The 23,166-nt window shown below is 39.8% G+C and overlaps 1 protein-coding gene across 6 annotated transcripts in view; it reads left to right on the top strand.

Annotated features, from left to right (window-relative positions):
• The window catches only part of ESR1 (estrogen receptor 1), a 385,356-nt gene that overhangs the window by 173,299 nt on the left and 188,891 nt on the right, over window positions 1-23,166 (top strand). The gene's annotated exons all lie outside the window — the stretch shown is intronic.

The raw sequence follows: 23,166 nt of genomic DNA, 5'->3' as shown, positions 1-23,166 counted from the left end.
TTATTTTCAAACCGGCTTTGTTCTGTTTGCAAGAAGACAAGTTTGCAGCTTTCATTTTCTTATTCATGAGTCAAAGTGAAATTGCATCAGGTAGTTATCGGGTAGCTGAGGTGAATAACAAATTATTCCTCCTGAGCTGTTGAGAAACTGCAGCAGAGGAGACGAAGCCTTGTGTTAATAATACTACCAGGATGTAGGCCTTTGGAGTAGGTGCCCTGGCCAGCAAGGATGAAATAGTTCAGTCACGTACCAGATGAAGGTTGTTTGCCCTTCTGGTATATGGAAAGAGCAGAAGCCAGCCTTCCAGGAGGGACGTGGCTGTTACTGGTTGTGGATGGCAATGGCACAGTAACAGACTGAAACCCTATTGAAATGAGACGTTACAAAGCTGACGTCTTGTGCTGGCAGGCCTCAACGACTTTTGCGGATTTCTCAAATCCTACAGCATAAAAAAATCTTATGTTTCCAAAGCACATCTCCAGCTGATCAAAGCCTTACAATTGAGACATCCAAAGGGACTAGTATTATTAATAAGATCTGCGCTCCCCACCCCATTGATTTAAATATGGCAGGGTAGCCACTGAGATCTGTGAAACTTTGAGTTGGGTTGTGAGTTTTTTCTTGGCATCTTAGTTTTTTGGTTGAGTCACTGGACTCAATCTGTCCAGAATAAGGGTCGCTTTGAAAGAGGATAACTTTGGGGAACTTGCACATGGCCATGGTTGTGCTGACCCCCCATGACCCCTGACTGAGAAAGCACATCCTGATAACAAACGTTCATGGACAGCTTGGTGCTTTGTGTGCACTTGCATCTTATGTGTGCCAGAGGGCTCTGCATGCGTGAGCTCCTGCTGCATCTGGATGGGACGTGGGAGCTGTCAGTGTCTGCCTTGGCCACGACTTGGGTGCAATGCCACCAGAAGTGACTGATCACGTGAACTCTAGCCATTCATTCTGCTCCTGCTTCTTCACATCAACATTTTGTATTTTTTATTCTGAAAGAAGTTGGAGAAAGGGTACAAAGTCATCTTGACATAGCTGGAAAAATTAAAAAGCCAAGCGTTATCTTTGACTCATGGACTAATCATCATAATAGTTACATATATACTTACACACATATGTTTTATACAACATATTGTTTATGAATATAACACTACATATTTATTTACATACATATGCCCTCTATCTATGTTCTATAAGAAGTTAAATCTATATCTTTAAGAAGGTCTTGGGATAGAAGACTCCCCAGGGCCTCCTTGGTGGCACAAGGGGTTAAGTCTCAGCACAATGAAGCTATCTTCAGCCACTGACACATGATGAGCTCCATCCCCAGCCAGGGAGCTGACCCACATGGTGCAGCAGACCTCTCCTGTCTCGCCTGCTGCTCCCCTCAGCAATGTACTTCAGTCATTCCACCTGTTTTCCTCACTCTGTCTCTGGTGAATCCTCTCACCCCCCACACCCGTGACCTATACCCCAGTTCTTGTATACATAAATAAATAAATCTTTTAAAAAAAAGAAGACTCCCCAGTAACAAGGAGCTGCATCAAATTCCAGGGGTGCTGAGTCGCTGAGTCTGCAGGAGGCCCCTGGCTGCCCAGGGCTGGGTGAACCAGATGCTGTGCCCTTAGGATGAGCTGTTTCTTCTTGCTTGGGGTAGACACAAAGTACGTAGTGGCATTAAGTCTTGACATGTCGAGAGTGTCTTGGTGATCGTCATTTTCTCACTCAACTCTCATAATGCTGGAGCTCCTTTGTCTAAATTTTGTGTTTTGAGGTCATTCTTTTTTTTTCCAGCCCTTTATTTTCATCTCTTTGAGAAGGAAACTCTTAGAAATACTGCTACTGGCCCTACTCCCCTGCAGTATCACTCCTCCTGCTGCTACTGCCTGGCTGTGCTCTGCCACGGCTGCCACCTCTCTCTACCGGGACTCCGAGGCACAGACGCTTTGCCCTAGTGTAGTTGTTTGCAGGCACAGAAATAAGTCAGAGCCAAGAAACCATTGGAACAGACAAAGTGAGGGGTGGAGACAGTCCGTGAGTGTTGAGGTTCGCGGACATGCGACCAGCAGCTGACACAGGCTGTGCCCTCAATCGCGGAAAGGCTGCTTTGCCAAGGGAGTGTCAGCACCTCGTTCTGGAAGGAGAACAGCAGCCCTCTCCCAACAGGTTGGATTTGCAGAGGGAATAAAGGGATGATTCTGAGGTGTGGAGTTAGGACTGCAAGGACCCTGAGGCTGATGCTTGAAAAAACATTTTAAATTGTGCGTTTGAATTACGAAGCTGGGAGTTGAATGGGAGGCACATTCTGGTCCGCCTCCCAGCCTCTTGATGTGTTCTCTCTGTTTTAGTATCCTAAAATTAGCATCCTGTGAATTACTGTATTACTTTCAATTGTTTCACTTTTTCTACAGAGGCAGGCTTTGTGTTTTAAGTAGAAGCAAAGCCACAGCCACACCTTGTCTGGTGTTGTCCAGTTGTGGACCCGTCCTTTGCTTAAAACCATTAAGGGGGTCAGGGATTGCTGTGATTTCATGGTGTGAAGTCATTTAAATATTTAATAGTATGCTTGAAATAAAAGGAATAGAAATTTAAAGAATGAATCCTTGACAAGAAATAACAGGTCGGGTTGATTTATTTCTGCCAGACTTATTCAAGATTTGTTTCTTTCTGTAAAGTTGGCTTTGTTTTGTTTACCCACTAAGTTGGGTAAATGAGCTGTTGTAAAAAGTATATGAGTCAGGTGACAGTAGCATTCTTCTGGAAAATCTTTACAGGAGCGGTCATCCTGGGGTTGTCTGCTTCATACCTGTCAATCTGTGAGTAGCTCCAGAAGGAGCCAGAAACTCCAGAAGCTCCAGAAGCTTCCTGTTCAGTAACTTTCCCTTTTTCTTTATCTTTTTTTTTCAACTTTTATGACTTATACAAAATAGCATGGTTATTCTTCAGTGCATTTTTGCATTTTAAATTTAGCTATTTTGTCACAGTTTTGAAAATGTAACAAATAACAATGATTACCTGGGAACTTGCTTTACAAATTACAAATCACCATAGAAATATTAGTTAGCGTTATTATGATTTAGAAAAATGACTTCTTGTTAGTTAGGACCTCAAGTTTCAAGTGATCAAAATGCAATTCAAACTAGCTTGGGGCCGGGAGAAGGATGAATTTTAATGGAAGGACACGAGTATCGTGGCTAACTGCAAACACGACAGGGGACAGCCGGACTCAGCGACCATGACCCAGGGCCCAGGGACTCAGAGCTTGTCAGGACCCATCTTGTCTCTGCACCAGCTGCGTGCTCTCTTGTTCCCTAAGGTGGGAGCACGGCCGGGAACAGCTGACAAAGCTCACTTCCTGTGGCATCTTTCCAGTTATTATTAGAGAAGGATTCTGATTAGTCCTGCTTTGGACAGAAAACCTTGAGCTGACCCGCTGTTGTGAGGTGGTGACCCATAGCAGGGGTGACCCTAGGGTCTCTCCCTGGACCACTGGCTGCTCCAGTGAAGAGGATGTCCTTGAGAGCCATATGCTCCCCCTGACGTTCACTTGGCCCGATGCCTCCAAACTCCCATTCCCTTATGTATAAATGGTGTGGTGATTCCCGCCGTGCTGGGTTGATGTAGTGATTGGAGACTATGCTTAACCTACCACAGGTGATTTTTTAAAAGTTGTGATGATTACCTCCAGTGGGCTATACCAAGTTTCTTCAAGAATATCTTTCTGAGTGAAAATCAAAATCAACAAAAAACTATGAACCAGAGACACTTTTTGGGGGTGGGGGGCGGGAGGGGAAGGATTGGGGTCAGAATGGGGCGTTTGCAATTGTATGGGGGAATATAAAAATAAAATTTAATATTTAAAAAAAAAAAAAAAAGAAATAAAAGGAAAGGAAATTCAAAAAAAAAAAAATAAAATAAAATACAATATCCTAAAAAAAAAAAAAAAAAAAAAAAAAAAAAAAAGAGTATCTTTCTGCTTTGAAGTGAAGTGAAACAAATCACTATTCATTTTTTTTTTGCTTGTAAGTCAATTAAAGATAATATTAAAATTTAATTAGTTTAAAATTTTAAATGTAAAAATTTCGAATTTTTAAAAACAAATGTAATTTATCTTTTTTCCCCCTGGGTCTCTTAAAATGCCAAATATGTAGCATTTATGTACAGAAGAGACTGAAAATTCTTGAGTGAAAGAATTTTCATTTTCTTATTTTTTAAACATAATTTTCTTTCTCTTAACTAGCACTTAAGAATTAAGTAGTGTTTCTACTGCAAGACCAAAAAAAAAAAAAAATCAAGTCAGCATTTTGAAAACTTCTCTATGGATTTCTACCTCTTACTTGGGCTTTTTTCTCTGGGTGGTGGGATGGTGGGGGGTCTGTATAATCTTTATTTTTTAAAAGGGGCCAGTGAAGCACTAAACCAAGCATTGTTCAGTACAATCTCAGTGTCTTGTATCTCTTTTTATCATCTGCACTTCTGCTTATTCACCTTATTAAGAATATCCCAGGTTTGGGCCTCCCTGGTGGTGCAAGAGCTTAAGCACAGCACTGTGAAGCTGTCTGCAGCCTCTGCAGCATGAGTTCCACCCTGGCAGGCCAGGGAGCTACCCACATGGTGCAGCAGACCTCTCTTGCCACACCCGCTGCTCCCCTCAGCAGTGTATTTCGGTGGATCTGCCTGTTCTGTTCCTCACTCTATCTCTGGGAATCCTCACCCCCATCCCCACACCTCTGGCCTGTACCCCAGTTCTTGTATGCATAAATAAATAAATATTTAAAAAAAAGAACGTCCCAGTTTGGAGAGAGAAGTGGTATATCCTTGGGTCTCTCTTTTTTTAAATATATATATATATTTATATGTATGTATATATTATATATAACATCTATATTATATATCATTATATATGTATGTATATATTTACATTATTGTTCATTTTTTAAAATATTTATTTATTTATTTTTTACAAGAACCGGGGTACAGGCCAGATGCATGGGAGGGTGAGAGGATTCACCACAGACAGAGCGGGGAGCTGAACAGGCATACTGATGAAACACACTGCTGAGTGGAGCAGCGGGCGCAACAGGAGAGATCTGCTGAGCCATGTGGGACCCTCACCACCCGGCCGGGATCGAACCCCCGCGCTGCAGGCTGCAGACAGCTTCACAGCACGGCTCTCAACCACCTGCGCCACTAGGGGAGGCCCTGTTGTTCATTTTTGTGCAGTGTTTGATTTCTCCTCTCATGTGTAATCCCCATAAAATTCCCACCACCAAATCACCCATGAACCACCATCATAGTCTCTTGTGCGCTTCCCTCTCCTGTCTGGACCTCTCTCCCCCTCCCCTTCTGTATGTCTCTGATGTGTAGTTTGCCTGCTGTTTTTTCTTTCTTTCTCCCCTGAGTCTCTTAAAATGCCAAGTGTGTGACTCTTACATATAGAAGAGATTGAAAATGTCTTGAGTGCATGAATTTTCATTTACTTTTATTGCAATCACTTCTTTTCATAAACTCTTTGACTTGTTTCTCTTCAAGTATATTTTAAAAAGAAACAACAAATGTAGTATATCACTTGCATACTGTGGAAATGGAAGTAAATGAATTGAAAGTGAAAATCTGGTAGATGGATACATTATTGGAATAGACTTTGCATTATGGTTGGGTGAGTTTACGCAGTCCATTCTCAGTCTTACTATGATTTTGATAGTGATGCTAAAGAATATATTCTCTTTACCTGAGAGTGTTTCCAAAGTGTGGTATTTGTGTCCAAATTAGCCTAGCATTTTGTAGTAAATAATAAAAACAGCTTTATAATAATCTTTATAATTGCCACTTCAAAATGGGAATGGGACCAAATTATTAATCAGTAGAAAGAGAGTAGATTTCCAAAAAGTTAATTATACCAAATTCAACACTTCTTGAAATATATTCCATTAAATAAAATATCGTTCCTCGTTGTTCTTCTCATTTGTAAGTAATGAGGACAATTCAGGTAGCTTGTATCAGGAATTAGAGTACAGGTTGGCTCAATAGCCCAATAGCTACTTCTTTCTTGCTTTATTGAGTAACGCTGGCTTACTACACTGTGTATTATTTAGGAGAATAGGTTCACACCTCCTCAGATGTATGTTTCCACATCATCCCTGCCATCAAAGCACCCATGGTCCTTTACCTTAGGCCATTGGGTGCCCTCTTCTCTCTTTCCAGCACCAAATTCCCTCCCTATCTGGCAACCTCAATTCTGAAGTCATATTTCTAGGGATCATTTTGGCTTAGTTTTGTATTTTTCCTCTCTATATTGTACTTATGAGTAAAGTCATCTGGTGTTTGTTTTTCTCCTTCTGACTTATTTAACTTAGTGGTATCCCCTCCAGTTATACCCACGTTGTTGCAAATTACAAGAATTCATCTTTTTATAGGTGAGTGAGTCATCTTCCATTGTGCATATATATGGCATTTTCTTGAACTATTCAGGTGTTTTTGGGCACTTAGTGGGTTTCCATAACTAGACTCTTGTAAATAGCACCACAGTGAACATAGGAGTGCAGGTATCCTTTTAAATTAGTGATTTTGCATTCTTTAGGTAGCTGCCTAGGAGCAGAATTGCTGGATCATATAGTACATCTATTTGTAATATTTTGAGACACCGCCATACTGTTTTCCTGGGAGGCTGAACCAGTCTACGTTCACATCAGTAGTGTACAAGGTTCATTTCCCTACATATCCTACCAACATTTATTTCTAGTTGTTTTGATATGGGCCGTTCTCACAGATGTGAGATGGTATCTTATTGTGGTTTTCATTTGCTCCCTGATGATAGGTGATGTTGAACATTTTTTCATGTGCCTCTTGGCCATCTGTCCATCTTCTTTGGAGAAATGTCTATTTAGCTCTTCTGTCTATTTTTAAAAAATTGGATTATTTGTTTTCTTTTGTTGAGTTGCATGAGTTCTTTGTAGATCTTGGATATCAGTCCCTTGTCAGATGTATGATGTCTATTTATCCTTCCATTCCATAGGGTCTTTTTGTTTTAATGATAGTTTCTTTCACTGTTCAATTTTTTTTGAGCTAGATGTAGTCCCATTCTTTTACCTTTGCTTTTTTTTTCCTTGCCATTGGAATTGAGTTCCCAAAGTCAACACTAAAGCCAATGTTGGATGTTTTTCACATATTTTCTTCTATGCATTTTATGCATTTGGGTCTTATCTCCAAGTCTTTAATCCATTGTGAGTTGATTTTTGTGTATAGTATAAGAGAGTAGTCTAGTTTTATTTTTCTGCTTCTGGTCGTCCAGTTTCTCCAGGCCCATTTGTTGAAAGGAATTTTCCTTCTCATTGTACACTCTTGGATCCTTTGTTGTAAATTATTTAGCCATATAAATTTGGGTTTATTTCTGGACTTTCAACTCCATTTCATTGGTCTTTGTGCCTGTTTTTTATTTCTGTATCATACACCTTTGATTATTGTAGCCTTGTAATATAGTTTGAGGTCTGGAAGTGTTTTTGTTGTCCACATTGCTTTGTTAGTCTTATGGTTCCATAGAAATTTTGTGGTTCCAAATATATTTCAATAATGTTGTTCTACTCCATTGAAGCTGTGATCAGGTTACATTGAATCTGAATATTACTTTGGACATTTGAACAACTGTAATTTTCCAATCCATGAGCAGGTAATATCTTTTGATTTCCTTGTGTCTTCTTCTGTTTCTTTTAACAATGTCTTATAGTTTTCATTGAGTACATCTTTCTCCTCAGTTGTTAGGTTTATTTGTAGGTATTTAATACTTTTTGATGCTACTGTTAATGGGCTGGTTTTCTTGATTTCTTTCTCTTCTAGTTTATTATTTGCATATAAGAATGCAACAGACTTTTGTATGTTTATTTTGTATACTATCACCTTACTGTACTCATTTATTGTTTCTAATAATTTTTTTAGTGGAGTCTTTAGGATTTTCTATGTATATTATCACATCATCTGCAAATAGTGATAGTTTTACTTCTTCTTTTCCAATTTGAATTCCATTTATATTGTTCTCTTGCCTAAATGCTCTAGATAGGACTTCCAATACTATAGTAGCGGTGACAGTGAACATCTTTGTTGTACACCTAATCTTAAAGGAAAGGCTTTCAGTTTCTCCCATTGATTATGATAATAGCTGTGGATTTTGCATATAAATCCTTTAAGTGTTGAGCTATATTCTTTCTACCCCTATTTTACTATAAGTTTTTATCATTAATGGATGCTGAATGTTATCAAATGCCTTCTCGTCATCAGTTGATATGATCATATGATTTTTGTTATTCCTTTTTGTTGATATGGTAAATTAAATTGATTGATTGCATATGTTGATCCATTCTTGCGTCTAAGGAATAAATTACACGCGGTCATGATGTATGATTCTTTAAATCTATTGTTGAATTTGGTTTGCTTAGGTTTTGCTGAGAATGTTTACATCTGTATTCGTCAGGAGTATTGGTCTATTGTTTTCTTTTATTGTGATGTCCTTGTCTATTTTTGGTGTCAGAGTCATGTTGGCCTCATAAAATGTGTTTGGAAACTTTCCCTTTTCTTCAATGTCTTGGTAAGAGTTTGAGAAAGTTAGGTATTTAGTACCTTTTGAAGGTTTGGTAGAACTCATTAATAAAAATTTTGGTCCTGGGCTTTTATTTTTTTCATGAGGCTTTTGATTGTGGTTTCAATTTCTTTGCTTGTAATTGGTCTGTTTAGGTTTTCTATTTGTTCCTGATTAAGTTTTGGAAGGTTTTGTGCTTGAATTTGTCCATTTCCTCCAAATTTTCCAATTTCTTGTCATAAATATATTTATGGTTGTCTATTATGATCTTCTGTATTTCTGAGGTGTCTGTAACAGCTTTCATATTGATTCTATTATTTGAGTTTTTTCCTTTTTTCTTAGATGAGTTTAGATAGAAATGTGTCTATTTTGTTTATTTTTTCAAATGGCCAGTTTTTGGTTTCACTGATCTTTGGAACTATCTTTCTGATTCTATTTCATTTATTTGCAGCTGAATTTTTAAAGTTTCCTTTCTCCTATTGGTTTTTAGTTTTATTTTTTGAGTTTTTTTAAAGGTGTAATGTTAGATTATTTATTTGAATTCTTTCTCATTCTTGAGAAAGAATATTGTTCAGTGTCCACCTATGAGAATGTTTTTCTGCTTTCTTTTTGTGATTGATTTCTAATTTAATGCCATTGTCATCAGAAAACACACTTGATAAGATTTCAATCTTGGGTCTCCCTGGTGGCACAGGGGTTAAAATTTCAGTGCTCTCAAGCTATTGCCAGCCACTGGAACACAAGTTTGATCCCTGGCCAGGGAGCTAGCCCACGTGGTGCAGCAGACCTCTCCTGCCTCACCCACTGTGACCCTCAGCAGTGTGTTTCAGTAGATCCTCCTGCTCTGCTCCCAACTCTGTCTCTGGTGAATCTTCTTATTCCCCGCACCTCTGGCTTATACTCCAGTTCTTGTGTGTATAAATAAAGAAAATTAAATCTTTAAGAAAAATATTTCAATCTTCATGAATTGACACTTGTTCCATGACCCAACATGTGGTCTGTCCTGGGTAATGTTCCATATGTACTTGAGAAGAATGTGTCCTCAGACTTTTTTTGTGTAGTGCCCTATAAATGTCTAGCAGACCAAACTTGTCTAATTCCTTATTTAAGGCTATTTTTTTTTAACTGTTGAGTTTTTGTCTGGTTGATCTGTCCATTGATAAAAGGGTTTGTTGAAGTCTCCTACCACTATTATGTTGTTTTTCTAAAAACAATGTCTATTTTAGATTTTTCAGTAGTTATATATTTTGGTGTTCCTTCGTTTTGCGCATATATATCAATTATTGTTATAGCTTCCTAATATTTTGATCTCTTAATCATTTTATAATGTCCATCTCTTATTTTGTTACCTTTTTTTAAACTGGAAGTTTATTTTACCTGATGTAAATATGGCTGTCCATACCTTTTTTGTGGTCTCTTTGCCTTGTAGGATTGTTTTCTAGCCATTTACTTTGACCTTGCATTTATCACTGGAGTTCAGGTGGGTCTCCTGGAAGCAGGAAAAAGTTGGGTTTTGTTTTCACATCGAAACACCCACTCTCTGCCTTTTGATTGGTGAGTTCGGTTCACATATTTAGAGTGATTATTAATATTTGGAGATTTGCAACTGCCATGTTATCTTTAATTTTCTGTTTCTATTTCTTCCTTTATTTATTTATTTTTGGTGGATTTTCTTCACTTTAATTTAGATGAGATTGCTCCATTAAATATTTCTTGTAGGTGAGGCCTAGTGTTTTCAACTTCTTTGATTTTTGTTTGTTTGAGAAGACATTTCTTTCTTTCTTATATCTAAAAGTGAGTCTTGCTGGATAGAGTATTCTTGGCTGGCAGTTTTTATCTTTGAGTATTTTGAATACATCCTTTCATTCTCTCCTTGTCTATAAAGTTTCCGCTGAAAGTCTGATGGGGATATATATACCCTTTTCTTGCTGGTTTCTCTGCCATGTATCTTGGTGTAGGTCTTGTTGTATTTAGGTAACCAGGTATTCTTTTACATTCATGAACTTGCATATTTGATTACTTCCCCAGTTGTAGGAAGTTTTTCTTTTGATTTTAGGAAGTTTGAAGTTTTTCTTTTTTATTTCCTGCAATAGACTCTCTGTCCCCTTCTGTCTCTATTCTCCTTTTGGAATACCCATAATTCGTGTGTGTGTGTGTGTGTGTGTGTGTGCGCGTGTGTGTGTGTGAAGAAAAGTACTGGCTTATTAAACAAAATAAATGACTGTAGATTTCGCTACAGACATCATTTAACTTCATAAGCTCCTTCTTTAAGAAGCTCCAAAATTGTACTTACTACAGCAGAATGAACGTAGGTTCACACAGGGCATGATCAATAGTTTATTCAGCAGCCTTAGACATAGGAAGAGGAAGATGTGAACTTGACATGTTTTCCCTGGGAGATATTCCACTACCACTTATTGTGACTCAAAGTGAAGGTCATTCGCATATGTGATCAACATTGTTAACAGTCCCTTGAAAGATGCTCCTGTGACGCCTGTCAAAACCAGAAGGAAAACTGAATGCTCTTGTGATTCTTTCTGTCTCAAATCCTGGGATGTGCTGATAGCTATATTGAGAAACTTCAAGCTTCTGTGTAGTTGTGTGTACCTTCTAACATATCAGTCAAGGTGTTTCCAGTCAAGAATTGTCTATTAATAAACTCACTCAATGATAAAGTCTGACCAGAAGTTTTCCTTCACCCAAGGAGAGCAGGGCACTTGGAGCAGAGTCCAGGCATTTCTACTCCTCCTGAGAGAAATCTAAGGCCACATACCTGAATGTCAACTGTCTCTTATGGGGGAGAAAAGTGCATCACAGCCACTCTAGAGGAACTGTCCCAGATCCAACAGCTAAGAATTAACACAGCAAGCCTGTGAGCTGAGGTGTCAGGTTTGGAAACTGAACCAGAGAGAGCCATACCTTACTCCTTATTGTTCTTTTTTCAAGGCTTCTTCCTCAGACAACATAAGTCTTTAGAAAGTAATAGCTTGGCTGTGTGACCTTTGGTCTATGAGCCCCTTTAGTAGTCTCTGCATTGTTTTTCTTAATGCCATCAGATATTGATCAAATTGTCTCTTCATTTTTTTTTTTTCCATTTCATTTCTCTTTTTTTCTTCTACCTCAGTCCTTAATACCTTACTACCTTTGAGGTCACTGATTCAATCTTCCATTTGATCAATTCTTGTTTGGTAGCTTTCTCTAGAGTTCTTGATCTCATTTGTTGGATTCTTTACCTTCTGAATTTCCACTAGTATCTTATTTAAAGCTTTCATATTTTACCTTCTGTTCACTGGTGTTATTTCTGAGTTCATTATTTGTTCTTCTGAATTTTATTTTATCTCTTTGATCAGCTTTTCTGAATTCTCTTATATTTCTTTCACTTGCCTTTCTGAGTTCTCTTCTAACTTTGATTTTCTTTATTATAGCAGTTCTGAGCTATCCATCTGGTGGGAGATATAATATTTCATCTTTTTGTGTTTGGATTCTGGAGAGTTGGTCTCACCTTGGAATGCCATACTTTCTTGAAATTCTGTATTCCATGGGGATTTTCATTTGTCTGCCTATTTTTCTTCCTTTTTTTTTTTTTAAAAGATTTATTTATTGATTGATACAAGCACTGGGTACAGTTAGAAGTGCGGGAGGGTGAGAGAATTCACCAGAGCCAGAGCAGGGAGCAGGACATGCAGAAGGACCGAAGTATACTGCTGAGGGGAGCAGTGGGCAGCAGGAGAGGTCTGCGCGCCATGTGGGACCCTCACCCAGTGGCCGGGGATCGAACCGATGCTGCAGAAGCTGCGGGCAGCTTCGCAACCCAGCGCTCAACCGCTGTGCCACCAGGGAGGCCCTGTCTGCCTATTTTTCTATTTCACTGTCATTTTACTATCTTTATCATTTATTTATTTATTTATTTACTTATTTTCTTATTCTTTGTTGGCTTCTGTATGTACTCAGCTCTGTTTTATAGTGGCTGATTGCACGGGGAAGTTGGGAGGGACTTGGAGAGTCCAGATTTTAGTTTGTATGTGTTGGGGTGAGACTGACTCATATTTGTGTCACGCTTGATAACTCTCCTTTCTGGGGTTTGGGATGAGACACTTGGAGTCCCTGTGCTCTCTGTCTGCTTCACAAAGTGAGTAGCTATCCCAGGAGGTGGGAAGGCAGAGTGTAGACTGGAATTACTGCTCTGTCTGGGGACCCAGTCTGTCTGGAGCTCTTCCACAAGGTTTTCCCTTATTTCAAGGGAGTCTGCCTCCATACAACCTTTGCTTCCCTCACCCTATGGCCCAGGCCTTCTCTGACTCTAGATGACTTCACTCTTTATCTTCAACGGGAGAGGTGGCCACATCCACTTTATAGCCCAGAAGTGAATCACTAGCCTAATTTAGGTTTTTTTTTGAAGGGCCATGTTATGACTTCTACATTCTTAGACATTCTATAATTCTTTATTGTTTAAAAAGGTGTTTGGATGTGTTTTGTTAAGAGGCTGGAGTAAATAGTTACTTTTCTTACATTTTTGCATGTTTTTGCAAACTTTAGTTCCCAGCTCTGACAGTTAGCCTTCTGCTGACTGGAGTGAATATTTTGGACAGGATGATGTTTTGAAAGATTTATACTTCACTGCGTATGTGTAGCCTAGCAAGTTATATGATAGGAAGAGAATTACCTACATTAAAAAAAAGGATTATTTAACTACTAAGAAAATGATAGTTGGTTTGAGGGTGTGTTCGATGCTGTCCCTATAAATTAGAGCTCTGCTGGCTTGGATGTTGATTTGATATCTAATAATAATGGCTAATGTTAAGTGAGTACTCACCTTGCAACAAACTCTGTTACATTTTTATATGCATTATCTCATTTAATCCTCCAGAACATTCTAAAAAGCCAGCACTGTAATTACTCTTATTTTATAGATTAGGAAATACAAGTGTGTAAAAATCAAAAGGAGGTATTGAATTCAACTGGTTGGACTGCAGAACCTATGCTCTTAACCACTGTTTTCAATTGTCTTCCCCAAGGGAAGAAGAGCTTCTAGAAAGGGCACTGGAACTGAGGACAGCCACTTGACCAGAGCTGACTCCTTGTCCTACTATGTTTACAGGCAAGAGAAGGTGGGGCACTGAGTTAGCTGGGCTTAGTTCTGCTTGCCAAGGGACACCTTGAAGCATCCTTGTATCTCACCAGGTGTAACACAAACGTTAATGATGACTTCACCTTCATAAAGAGAGGAGACCAACACCCTCAGGGTTAAAGGTGTGGGTCACAGAAAGCAGGGTGCTCCTAGCCCACAGCCAAGAGGGCCACAGAAACACATGATGGCTTTATGAAAGAAGCAGGCTGATGCCTCTGCCTGCTACTTGCATGTCTGCTACTTGTTCTTTCCTGAAGTATTTGAAGATTGAGAAACACAGCTCACGCTAAATCCTTTTCCTTTATAAGAGAAATGTCATTTTCTCTTGCTGAACAAGGTTATGATGCTTAAGTTTATTGCTTAGTATAGTGTGTAGATTAGAGAGAAATAGCCACCAGATGGGTTGATAATAGAATGAGAAAAGAAATGAAGATGGTTGATATCAGTTGGTATTGATTATACATTTGTATTTTTTCCTTTTTGATTGTTTAAAAGAACAAACCAACCATTACCCTCCCCCACCAAAAAATTATGTGTTCTATAATGTTATTGCAGCATTACTTACAATAACTAGGACATGGAAGCAATCTAAGTATCCCCTGATAAAGGATTGGATTAAGAAGTTATGGAATATCCATAGGATGAAATACTATTCAACCATAATGAAAGACAGTATGTTACCATTTACAGCAAAATGGAGGAGTTCATGTACCAAAGCATGTCAGAATGCCAAAGACAAAAACATTGGGTATTTATATATTGATTGATTGGACAAAATAAAATTCTTATAAAAATTCATGGGCACTAATAAAAGAATTGAGATTTCTTTAATCAAAGGGGCAAGAAAAGGGGAAAAAGGCTGAAAGGGACTATAGCAGGATAGAACAAAACAACTAATTCACATGGTTATATGTTAACTAGTACAAGATGGTACATAATGGTTAAGGCCTTTCTCTAGTTCTGAACCAAAATTCACTCTTCCTTTTTGACAGGTAAATGCTATTAATTCTTTCTTCCAAAAGTTACACAGGGGCCTCCCTGGTGGCGCAAGGAGTTAAGCACAGCACCGTGAAGCTATCTGCAGCTTCTGCTGCATGAGTTCGATCCCTGGCCAGGGAGCTGGCCCACATGGCACAGCAGACCTCTCCTGCTGCTCCCCTCAGCAGTGTGTTTCAGTAGATCTGCCTGTTCTGATCCCCACTCCGTCTCTGGTGAATCCTTTCACCCCCCCCCACCTCTGGCCTGTACCCCAGTTCTTGTATGCATAAATAAATAAATCTTTAAAAAAAATTGCACACACACATACACTTACACACATATGTATATTTTGGTAACACGAGTAGCAGACTCTACATTATTCCAGGCCTAGCTTTTCCCACTGAATAATCTCTATTGGAGATTTTTTTCCTTATCAGTATTTTTTTAATGGCTATTAGTCCATAGTCATACCTTCTGTTTGCATCAAGTTTCATGGTTCACTGAGTGTTTACGTAGATTATCTCTCAGGACTCATAGTAGCCACAGGAGGTATCAGAAGGGCCACAGGGATCGCCCAGGGTCTCATGGAAACTGGGACTTGAATAGGAGTCCGGTGCTTCTAGTGTGGTGATGCCCTAATTATGCTTGCATTCACTTCATTTTGTGCAGTAGCCACACATAGAGCTCTACAAAATCCCTACTCTGCTGTCCCAGGAGGTCACACAAAAAGGAGTGTGATGAAAGGGAATAATGGAATTTCAGAGCTAGCATGGACCCCAGTGAGTGAGGGATTCACCTCTTTCCTCTTACAGATGAGGACCTGGGGCCGAGACTTTGAATAGCCTGTACAGGCCATGCACTTAGGTCATTTTGTAACAGGGTGGTCCCTGGGAAAAGGGAAAAGGTTTCAGCTTCCGGGCTCCACCCAGAGGAGGGTGGAGCTAAGCAGGAAGAGAGGTAGCTAGAGAGGAGACTGGACAAAAAAGGAAGCAGGAGGAAGAGCAAGAAAAAGACCTGGAGAGAAAATTTAATAGCATTAAATTAATACAATGAACTGGTGTCAAAGACCCGGAAGAGGCACGTGGGGCAGAGAGACATGTGAAAAAACTACGCTTGCCTTTTTGGTCCTGGCCTGGTTAAAACAGACATGAGTGAGAGACCCGCTGGGAGGCTGACAATGGCAGCTTTTATCTTGCTTTTGATTTTGCTCTTTTCCTTCCAGACTTGTCTGACTGTTTCTCACCCTTTTCTATGGGTCCCCACCAGAAGGTGCTTTAGACTTGCGGCAGGCTTTCTGGCCTTGCTCTGGGCTGGTCCTGTTGCTGGACTTTTACCCACAAGGGGACGGGTAACGCTGGGTGCTTGATTTAAAAACTATATTCTTTGTCTTTTCTGTATTGCACACTAATTGTGCTAAATTTTCTTTCCATTAAGGGCTATATGTTTTGTCTTGATGTGGCAGAAGGCAGGAGCTATTTAGAGCAGGCAGGTTTGGGAGTTCTGGGATGTCCCTTTCCCTGGCCTGTAACAATTTTCTTTCCTGACACCAGTTCTGGGGGTGGGAGGGAGAGAAGGCTCTTGGTTTTTTCAGTCCCTCTTGTTTTCAACAGCTAGAATAGGGTGTGGACAGGCAAATAGAGTGAGAAGCCCAAACACCCTTGAGAAATGAGAAGACTCCTTTCCAAGTACAGGGAAGTGGCTCATCTGAGAGAATTCTCCCTCCAAGGCATGATGAGCACACAGACTCGAGCTATATGGCTGTCCAGGCAGTGTGGACTGGATGCCACGTCTGCTTCCTGCACCTCCATTTACTAAGCATCTACTAATCACACGGTCCTTGGCCAGGCCCTGCGGGGCTGCAGTAGCATATGCTGAAGAGACTCTCTCCAAACCATGAGGACTACAGAAGGCACGAGATTATAGATGCCACTTTTGGTCAAACTAACCATGCAAACAGGTGCAGCCAAGTACAAAACTATTCTCTATAGGCATGGGTTTGGTTTGGTTTGGTTTTCTCAAACAGCCCCTTCCGTGAAGGTCCATTGGCAATCCCCCGAATGGACACCAGCACACATTTATTTCTCCTTGCCGGGAGAAACTATTACTCAAGCTGAGAAAGTAGAACAGTGGTTATTTCTAAAGCTGACAGATCCTCTTTGGCTTTATTTCCTTACACTTTTTGAAGTCAATTAACACATGGCTGACTCATGTGGTAGCAGGAGCCCTTAGAGCCTTGACTCAGATGTCCGCGCCTCTTCTTATTTAGCTGTAGGTGTTTGAAAGTCTGCAAGGGACCAGTCAGGGGAGGCAGCATGAGGAACGTGCATATTAATGCCTTAGTAAACACCTTCTTTCCATTCTCTCTTGAACCCCTGGAATGACCCAGAAATGGGAAACAGGGACAAGGTACTCGTTAGTAGCTTAGAAATGCAGGCCTCTTAGCACAGCTCTGCTCAAGTCGCTGATGTTTACTCATTTGCTCTGACCATTTTCCTCTTACGTGCTTCTTCAACTTTGGACAAGAACAGTTTGAAATTGTTTCTGTTGCTTTTGGACACCAGTTTGGGGACTTAAATGATTCCAGGTAGGAAAAAAACTTGGAGAACTCTCTGGAAACAATTGAACAGAGCAGAGAAGGGTCTAGGGGAGATCTGAATGCTGCCTGGTGTTGGGCTAATCCCATCTCTTGTCTTATCTCTCTTCTCTTTTGTTTGATACTTATCTATTTCACCAAGTTCTCTTCTAGACTGAGGAACAGCATTTGCTTATTTGTTGAGTCCTAAGAGTTATTATTGAAAGCCGTATATTGTATTACAATGAGATGGTGGCTATAGATTTCATTATGCTTTCCTTTATTGCAGCTGTTGGTTTAATCCTGTGCCAGGTGCTTAAAACAATTGTGGTTTTGCAGATGGTAAGTGAGGCGGGACAAGGAGCAGGATTATGCCACTGCCCTGGTCAAAATTTTTAATAGTCTGGGGTCTCACCCAGGCAGATTGCTAGAGGACTTCCTCTTGACTTCATTTTCATTTAGAAAAAGAACTTTCCAGGACAATTATCTTTTGTAGAATTCTTTAAAAATTTTTCCCATTAAAAATGGACTTAGATACAAATCATATTTTTGTTTCACTTAAAAAATGAAGATGAAATGCCAATGGAAGGTGGTTGTCATTAATAAGATATGCCAGACTTGACTAGCTGTAAAAATAAAATTTGGGATGCATGATTAATGCATGCTGTTTTTATTTGTAAGCCATTAAGGCCATTTGTGGTTGTGAAATAGTTCAAATCGTTGAATGTCCTCACTGGATTTTTAGGAATGTGTGCACCAAGACAGCCAAGTTGTATTGCATTTTGCTTGGCTTCTTGCATTGGCTTTAAATAGAGAATATTCACTTTAATATCAGAGTCACAATTTATTTCCAAACAATACTGCAGGTGTTCTTTCATGGAATATGAATGTCTGTTTATTTCCTTAGTACTTTGCTTTCTATTTTCTCTTTTTATCTTATGCTGAAGTGTATAGAAAGTTTTTTGGCAAGATTTTTATAATGTATGTGATAATTTACTGGTGAATACATTCTCATGCCACTTTAGTCTTGGGAGTGTTAGGAGTCCAGGCTTCTGAAACTGTATTGCTGCTTCTGAAATGTCCTCCAAAATGATATAATATTTCAATTACATCAGGAAATTATGTTTTTGTTACAATTTAAAAACTATTATTTATAGGAGTATACAGCTTTAAGTATATTTAGGTTGGGTGATCGTCAAGTTGTTCCCATTTCACCAACTGCACTTTGGTGGGTGTTTGGAGGAACAGGACTTGTGTGTGAGACAAACTGGACTTTAATCGTGGCACTGTCTTTTATTTGCTTGGTGACCTTGAGTGAATTAGCCAGTCTCTTAGGGGTTCTGTTTCTGCTTCTGTAACATGGTAGCTAGTGACATAACTCAGCAGTTGTGATGTACATTAAGTGTATTTACATTTTTTGGTCAACATCACACTTGTCTGTGTTGAGAACATTTTCATCATTCCAAAGGGAAACTCCTAATTCATTGAATATAACCCGCTATTCCCGCCCCCCCAACACTTACTCATGGCTTTTTTGTTTTCTATATCAATAAATTTGATGATTCTTGGTACTTCATAAAGTGGACTCTTATAGTATTTTGTCTTAGTTCATTACCAAAATTAATTCAACGTGCATCCATCTTTTAGCTTGTGCCAGAATTCCATTCCTTTTTTCAGACTGAATTTATATTTTGTGTGTACACCGTATTTTGTTTATTCATTTATCTGTCAATGAACTTTGGGTGGCTATCACCTGTTGGCTATTGTAATAATGTGGCTAGGAACATGGGTGTACAAATATCTGTTTGAGTGTTTGCTTTCAGTTCTTGGGGGCATATCTCTAGATGTGGAATTTCTTGGTCATATGGTTTCCAACTTCATTTAGATGTGACTCCCAAAAATCAGTATTGCTTATGCAATAGTCTTTTGGATGGTTGCTTGTTGGTGTGCTATTCAAATCTCAAAGACAACATGTTTAAAATTATGCCTCACTGGGCCTCCCTGGTGGCGCAGTGGTTGAGTGCTGGGTTGCGAAGCTGCCCGCAGCCTCTGCAGTGCCGGTTCGATCCCCGGCTGCTCCCCTGCCACTGGAGGAGGGTCCCACATGGCGTGCAGACCTCTCCTGCCGCCCGCTGCTCCCCTCAGCAGTGTACTTCGGTCCTTCTGCCTGCTCTGCTCCCGGCTCTGCCGCTGGTGAATTCTCTCACCCTCCTGCGCTTCTGACTATACTCAGTGCTTGTGTAAATAAATAAATAAATCTTTAAAAAAAAAGAATATTGGAGAAGGGACTTTTAAAAATAAATAAATAAATAATATTATGCCTCACCTTTCCACCCCACCCAAATAAGATCCTTTTCATATTTAATGGTGTGGACAATTTTCAAGACAGCTGGCATAACCCACCAGAATCTTTGACTTCCTCCTCTTCTTCCTTCTAGATCCAAACAAAGCTATTGTGTGGATGATAATGATGACTGGCAAAGCTATTCCAGGCTCCACATATTCTTTTTGCCTCACTTACTTTACTCCCCAGTGATGATTAGTGTATATTTTAGTGTGATTTTTTTTCCCCCTTGGCTTAATTTTGAATGCTTCATCTAATCCTTCATTTTTAAATGAAAATCATATACTTCCATTTTTATTAAGGAGCATTAAAATTCTCATTTCTGCAATAAATTACCTGCCAGTCTTCCTTTTTTTTTTTGCTGGTGGCCTCCAATAACATCCCTGTTTAGACCACTCTTCACTTCTACCTGACAATTCTTTGGCCACAGTAAATGTGTGTGTGATGCTATCAAGTTAAAACATGTGTCATGAGTCAGGAATTGGTGTGGATGTAGATAAAGCAGAAAATCAACGTCTTCTTCAGAGTATAAAGAAAGATGAGACTTCTAGTCCTCTGTACAATCACCTCCAGGAGAGTTGGAGCCTTTATTTCCTCCCCCTGGTAAAAGTCAAACTTTATTGCCCAAAGCATTCAATATTGGCTTGATCTTAGTCAATATTTATCTTGCAGATATGGTCAATAAAACACAGTAACATTGGTTCTGTTATTTCCTCACTTCTTACTTTCTTATGCATGAGTTCTCTAAGAAGAAGAAAGCTTAGTGGTTAACCAGTTGCATGGAATCCTTCTATCGTTGGCTCTGGAAAGTAGATATAGTTCCTGGAAGGCCCTTAAAAAAAATGAGCCATGTATGCAGGCGTTAGAGTAAGTGGGAGTTGTATCTCTCAAATGAGAGAGACCTTGCTTCCAACCCCATCCCTGCTGCAAGCTGTCTGTTACAGTCTCTATCATTTCATATCTTATGCCATATCCATAATAGCTCTATCTGTAAAATAAAGATTAATATAATTCCTTCCTCTTAAGTCAAGTTATGGGGAACTAAATAATATGCACATATAACACAGAGCCTGGCACATCATGTTCAGTACCTAAAAGGCTCATTTTTCATAGTAGAGAGAATATTTGGTGGGATAATACCATGCAATTGTCTCCCAGACAGGAATTTAGCACAAGTGTGAAATGAACAGGCTGAGGAGGATCATCAGTTGGACACTCCCACTCAGGTTAGGGTAGTTGTTAGTTACCATAACAGTGCTTTGAAAATTCATGATCAGTGCCTCCCTGGTGGCTTAGGGGTGAAGGCTCACTGCTATTACCTCAGTGGCCCACCGTGATGGCCTGAGTTCCATCCCCAGCCAGGATGCTGACCCACATGGCACAGGAGACATCTCTTGTCTTGCCTGCTGCTCCCCTCAGCAGTGTATTTTAGTGGATCTGTAACAGGGCAGGGAGAGGGGCAGCCCAGACCCCCCAAACCTGTCTACTCTAAATGGGTTCTGCCATCCGCCGCATCAACACAAAACATATGAGACTTTTATGGGAAGGAACTTTAATACAATTAGGAAACAATACAGGAAAGGCAAAGAATCTAGTTTCTAAATCAGGCACCCAGATTCACCCGTCCCCTCATGGGTAAAAGTCCACCCAAGCAGGATTGGCCCAGAGCAAGGCCCCAAAGCTGCCACAAGTCTAAAGCAGCTTCCAGTGGGGACCCCCAGAAAAGGGTCAGAAACTACCAGATAAGACTGGAGGGAAAAGAGCAAACTGAAAATCAAGGCAAAACCCGCCATTGTCACCTCCCCACGGGTCTCATCCGCATCTGTGTCACCCAGTCCACGCCCACGACCACAAGGCAGGCACAGTTTCTTCACGTGTCTCTCGGCTCCGCGTACCTCCTCCAGTCTCCTTCTGGCTCCATCCTGCTTCCTCCTTCCTCAGTCTCCGCTGCAGCTTCTTCTCTCCCTGCTCAGCTCCACCCTCCTTTTGGGTGGGGCAGGGAACCTGGAACCTCCCCCTTTCCTGGGGACCACCCTGTTACAGATCCACCTGCTCTTCTCCCCACTCTGTCTCTGGTGAACCCCCTCACCGCCCCCACCTCTGACCTGCACCCTATTTTTTCTACGTAAAAATAAATAAAAAATGACCTCCCTGGCGGTGCAGTAGGTTGAGTGCAGCGTTGTGTCTGCAGCCTCCAATGCGCCGGTTTGATTCCTGCCCAGCCGGGGAGATTCCCACATGGCATGCAGACCTCTCCTGTCTCGCCCGCTGCTCCCCTCAGCGTGTATTTCAGTCCTTCTGCCTGTTCTGCTCCCTGCTCTGTCTCTGGTGGATTCTCTCACCCTCCTGCGCCTCTGGCCTTTCCTCCAGTGCTTGTATAAATAAATAAATCTTTAAAAAAAATAAATAAATCTAAAAAACAAAAAGAAAATTCATGATCTGTTTCTAGTTATTCCCCAATGGTAAGCATCAAAACTCTGTTTTGACATGTTTTCTGTATCTTAGCTTTTAAAGAAGATAGAGTATATCATTGATAAAACTAAAAAACAAAACAAAACAAAACATTGTATTTCCTGTTGGTCAAATATGTATAGGATTCCGTGATTACATTTCAAATTTAAAACTGTCTTTAGCATGATAAATACATATTGATACACTGATGTAGAAAGAAACACTGATTTTTGATATCTCATTTAGCACATCAACTTATTTGTGTACAGTTTCTGGGCATTTCAAGTAATAAATACTAGTTAATTCTATGTAAATATTCACTGAGACCCTTTAATAAAGAGATTTCAAGGCTAGTCAAGCTTTGCAGATGTTAGTTAAATTTGTGAATCTGTCAGGTATAAAAGAATAGGACTTTGAAAATAAATGTTGTTCTGTTGGGACCTCCAATGAAGCTTTTAGATAGGATTAGCTAAAATTGGCTTTTATTCCATTTGTGGGTGCTCAAACATTGGAGAGTTAATTTATCTTTAATTTAAAAATTCATTTTCATTTTCATGTCTTAAAAATATGAACAGTTAGCTAAATACTCAGATCTCTTGGTTAAAAACTGTGAAGTGTTTATTTCCTACTGATGCAAACCTCTTTGTTTTCATACTTGACTTTTTGCCTAACTTCTTGATTTTAATGCATTTTCCTCCTCAGAGTCCTGTGTATTTCTTGTATTGAACTCATATATTAAAAAAATCATAAAATATGAGTGGAAATAATACATATTGAAGTTTTTCTGCTCATGACAGATCTCTGAGTGTGCCCCTATGTGCTGCAGCCTTCTGGAATGCTTTGCAATTCATCAGCTACAGATAATAGTTAGGAAGCACAATTCAGGCACCAAGTCAGAAAGTAGTTAGTAAAGAGAGAGAGAAAAAAAAAAACGATAGCACATTTATACCAAAGAAGACTACTAGCGCAGTGAATCGCTGTTCAGATTTAGGTGATTTTCTGGAAACAAATATAAACACCTCTATCTTCAACTATTAAGCCCCTCATCTTTCACTTAGTACTTTTGCTTCCGTTGCTGAACCGTCCATTTATTTTATGTGTAGGAAATCCTTCGGTCAAGA

Source organism: Talpa occidentalis, unplaced genomic scaffold, assembly GCF_014898055.3.
Source record: "Talpa occidentalis isolate TD23 unplaced genomic scaffold, MPIMG_talOcc4v2.1 talOcc4.2, whole genome shotgun sequence".
NCBI lineage: Eukaryota > Metazoa > Chordata > Mammalia > Eulipotyphla > Talpidae > Talpa > Talpa occidentalis.
The sequence above is the reverse complement of the archived record's forward strand: the minus strand, read 5'-3'. Positions and strand labels throughout refer to the sequence as shown.